Genomic DNA, 5,342 nt, shown 5'->3' with positions numbered 1-5,342 from the left:
CCCAAATCGAGCGATCGTTGGAGAAATTTGATGAGAACTACTTGATTAGCCCATATTTAGGTGTAAACAAAGAAAACCAATGATATTTATTGTTTACTAAATGTTTCTAACCAATTTGATGGTATTCTGAGTCAGGATGTATGATCAACAAAGCGTATACTTCCCAAATCGAGCGATCGTTGGAGAAATTTGATGAGAACTACTTGATTAGCCCATATTTAGGTGTAAACAAAGAAAACCAATGATATTTATTGTTTACTAAATGTTCTGAAACAATTTGATGGTATTCTGAGTCAGGATGTATGATCAACAAAGCGTATACTTCCCAAATCGAGCGATCGTTGGTGTAATTTGATGAGAACTACTTGATTCGCCCATATTTAGGTGTAAACAAAGAAAACCAATGATATTTATTGTTTACTAAATGTTCCTAACCAATTTGATGGTATTCTGAGTCAGGATGTATGATCAACAAAGCGTATACTTCCCAAATCGAGCGATCGTTGGAGAAATTTGATGAGAACTACTTGATTTGCCCATATTTAGGTGTAAACAAAGAAAACCAATGATATTTATTGTTTACTAAATGTTTCTAACCAATTTGATGGTATTCTGAGTCAGGATGTATGATCAACAAAGCGTATACTTCCCAAATCGAGCGATCGTTGGAGAAATTTGATGAGAACTATCTGATTTGCCCATATTTAGGTGTAAACAAAGAAAACCAATGATATTTATTGTTTACTAAATGTTTCTAACCAATTTGATGGTATTCTGAGTCAGGATGTATGATCAACAAAGCGTATACTTCCCAAATCGAGCGATCGTTGGTGTAATTTGATGAGAACTACTTGATTCGCCCATATTTAGGTGTAAACAAAGAAAACCAATGATATTTATTGTTTACTAAATGTTCCTAACCAATTTGATGGTATTCTGAGTCAGGATGTATGATCAACAAAGCGTATACTTCCCAAATCGAGCGATCGTTGGAGAAATTTGATGAGAACTATCTGATTTGCCCATATTTAGGTGTAAACAAAGAAAACCAATGATATTTATTGTTTACTAAATGTTTCTAACCAATTTGATGGTATTCTGAGTCAGGATGTATGATCAACAAAGCGTATACTTCCCAAATCGAGCGATCGTTGGAGAAATTTGATGAGAACTATCTTGATTTGCCCATATTTAGGTGTAAACAAAGAAAACCAATGATATTTATTGTTTACTAAATGTTTCTAACCAATTTGATGGTATTCTGAGTCAGGATGTATGATCAACAAAGCGTATACTTCCCAAATCGAGCGATCGTTGGAGAAATTTGATGAGAACTACTTGATTTGCCCATATTTAGGTGTAAACAAAGAAAACCAATGATATTTATTGTTTACTAAATGTTTCTAACCAATTTGATGGTATTCTGAGTCAGGATGTATGATCAACAAAGCGTATACTTCCCAAATCGAGCGATCGTTGGAGAAATTTGATGAGAACTACTTGATTTGCCCATATTTAGGTGTAAACAAAGAAAACCAATGATATTTATTGTTTACTAAATGTTTCTAACCAATTTGATGGTATTCTGAGTCAGGATGTATGATCAACAAAGCGTATACTTCCCAAATCGAGCGATCGTTGGTAGTAATTTGATGAGAACTACTTGATTCGCCCATATTTAGGTGTAAACAAAGAAAACCAATGATATTTATTGTTTACTAAATGTTCCTAACCAATTTGATGGTATTCTGAGTCAGGATGTATGATCAACAAAGCGTATACTTCCCAAATCGAGCGATCGTTGGAGAAATTTGATGAGAACTATCTTGATTTGCCCATATTTAGGTGTAAACAAAGAAAACCAATGATATTTATTGTTTACTAAATGTTTCTAACCAATTTGATGGTATTCTGAGTCAGGATGTATGATCAACAAAGCGTATACTTCCCAAATCGAGCGATCGTTGGAGAAATTTGATGAGAACTACTTGATTCTCCCATAATTAGGTGTAAACAAAGAAAACCAATGATATTTATTGTTTACTAAATGTTTCTAACCAATTTGATGGTATTCTGAGTCAGGATGTATGATCAACAAAGCGTATACTTCCCAAATCGAGCGATCGTTGGTGTAATTTGATGAGAACTACTTGATTCGCCCATATTTAGGTGTAAACAAAGAAAACCAATGATATTTATTGTTTACTAAATGTTTCCTAACCAATTTGATGGTATTCTGAGTCAGGATGTATGATCAACAAAGCGTATACTTCCCAAATCGAGCGATCGTTGGAGAAATTTGATGAGAACTATCTGATTTGCCCATATTTAGGTGTAAACAAAGAAAACCAATGATATTTATTGTTTACTAAATGTTTCTAACCAATTTGATGGTATTCTGAGTCAGGATGTATGATCAACAAAGCGTATACTTCCCAAATCGAGCGATCGTTGGAGAAATTTGATGAGAACTACTTGATTAGCCCATATTTAGGTGTAAACAAAGAAAACCAATGATATTTATTGTTTACTAAATGTTTCTAACCAATTTGATGGTATTCTGAGTCAGGATGTATGATCAACAAAGCGTATACTTCCCAAATCGAGCGATCGTTGGTGTAATTTGATGAGAACTACTTGATTCGCCCATATTTAGGTGTAAACAAAGAAAACCAATGATATTTATTGTTTACTAAATGTTCCTAACCAATTTGATGGTATTCTGAGTCAGGATGTATGATCAACAAAGCGTATACTTCCCAAATCGAGCGATCGTTGGTGTAATTTGATGAGAACTACTTGATTCGCCCATATTTAGGTGTAAACAAAGAAAACCAATGATATTTATTGTTTACTAAATGTTCCTAACCAATTTGATGGTATTCTGAGTCAGGATGTATGATCAACAAAGCGTATACTTCCCAAATCGAGCGATCGTTGGAGAAATTTGATGAGAACTATCTGATTTGCCCATATTTAGGTGTAAACAAAGAAAACCAATGATATTTATTGTTTACTAAATGTTTCTAACCAATTTGATGGTATTCTGAGTCAGGATGTATGATCAACAAAGCGTATACTTCCCAAATCGAGCGATCGTTGGAGAAATTTGATGAGAACTATCTGATTTGCCCATATTTAGGTGTAAACAAAGAAAACCAATGATATTTATTGTTTACTAAATGTTTCTAACCAATTTGATGGTATTCTGAGTCAGGATGTATGATCAACAAAGCGTATACTTCCCAAATCGAGCGATCGTTGGTGTAATTTGATGAGAACTACTTGATTCGCCCATATTTAGGTGTAAACAAAGAAAACCAATGATATTTATTGTTTACTAAATGTTCCTAACCAATTTGATGGTATTCTGAGTCAGGATGTATGATCAACAAAGCGTATACTTCCCAAATCGAGCGATCGTTGGAGAAATTTGATGAGAACTATCTGATTTGCCCATATTTAGGTGTAAACAAAGAAAACCAATGATATTTATTGTTTACTAAATGTTTCTAACCAATTTGATGGTATTCTGAGTCAGGATGTATGATCAACAAAGCGTATACTTCCCAAATCGAGCGATCGTTGGAGAAATTTGATGAGAACTACTTGATTATGCCCATATTTAGGTGTAAACAAAGAAAACCAATGATATTTATTGTTTACTAAATGTTTCTAACCAATTTGATGGTATTCTGAGTCAGGATGTATGATCAACAAAGCGTATACTTCCCAAATCGAGCGATCGTTGGAGAAATTTGATGAGAACTATCTGATTTGCCCATATTTAGGTGTAAACAAAGAAAACCAATGATATTTATTGTTTACTAAATGTTTCTAACCAATTTGATGGTATTCTGAGTCAGGATGTATGATCAACAAAGCGTAAACTTCCCAAATCGAGCGATCGTTGGTGTAATTTGATGAGAACTACTTGATTCTGCCCATAATTTAGGTGTAAACAAAGAAAACCAATGATATTTATTGTTTACTAAATGTTCCTAACCAATTTGATGGTATTCTGAGTCAGGATGTATGATCAACAAAGCGTAAACTTCCCAAATCGAGCGATCGTTGGTGTAATTTGATGAGAACTACTTGATTCGCCCATATTTAGGTGTAAACAAAGAAAACCAATGATATTTATTGTTTACTAAATGTTCCTAACCAATTTGATGGTATTCTGAGTCAGGATGTATGATCAACAAAGCGTATACTTCCCAAATCGAGCGATCGTTGGAGAAATTTGATGAGAACTATCTGATTTGCCCATATTTAGGTGTAAACAAAGAAAACCAATGATATTTATTGTTTACTAAATGTTTCTAACCAATTTGATGGTATTCTGAGTCAGGATGTATGATCAACAAAGCGTATACTTCCCAAATCGAGCGATCGTTGGTGTAATTTGATGAGAACTACTTGATTCTCCCATAATTAGGTGTAAACAAAGAAAACCAATGATATTTATTGTTTACTAAATGTTCCTAACCAATTTGATGGTATTCTGAGTCAGGATGTATGATCAACAAAGCGTATACTTCCCAAATCGAGCGATCGTTGGTGTAATTTGATGAGAACTACTTGATTCGCCCATATTTAGGTGTAAACAAAGAAAACCAATGATATTTATTGTTTACTAAATGTTCCTAACCAATTTGATGGTATTCTGAGTCAGGATGTATGATCAACAAAGCGTATACTTCCCAAATCGAGCGATCGTTGGAGAAATTTGATGAGAACTATCTGATTTGCCCATATTTAGGTGTAAACAAAGAAAACCAATGATATTTATTGTTTACTAAATGTTTCTAACCAATTTGATGGTATTCTGAGTCAGGATGTATGATCAACAAAGCGTATACTTCCCAAATCGAGCGATCGTTGGAGAAATTTGATGAGAACTACTTGATTAGCCCATATTTAGGTGTAAACAAAGAAAACCAATGATATTTATTGTTTACTAAATGTTTCTAACCAATTTGATGGTATTCTGAGTCAGGATGTATGATCAACAAAGCGTAAACTTCCCAAATCGAGCGATCGTTGGTGTAATTTGATGAGAACTACTTGATTCTCCCATAATTAGGTGTAAACAAAGAAAACCAATGATATTTATTGTTTACTAAATGTTCCTAACCAATTTGATGGTATTCTGAGTCAGGATGTATGATCAACAAAGCGTATACTTCCCAAATCGAGCGATCGTTGGTGTAATTTGATGAGAACTACTTGATTCGCCCATATTTAGGTGTAAACAAAGAAAACCAATGATATTTATTGTTTACTAAATGTTCCTAACCAATTTGATGGTATTCTGAGTCAGGATGTATGATCAACAA

The sequence above is a fragment of the Lycium barbarum genome, chromosome 5 (assembly GCF_019175385.1).
Source record: "Lycium barbarum isolate Lr01 chromosome 5, ASM1917538v2, whole genome shotgun sequence".
NCBI lineage: Eukaryota > Viridiplantae > Streptophyta > Magnoliopsida > Solanales > Solanaceae > Lycium > Lycium barbarum.
Note: the sequence above shows the minus strand (reverse complement) of the source record.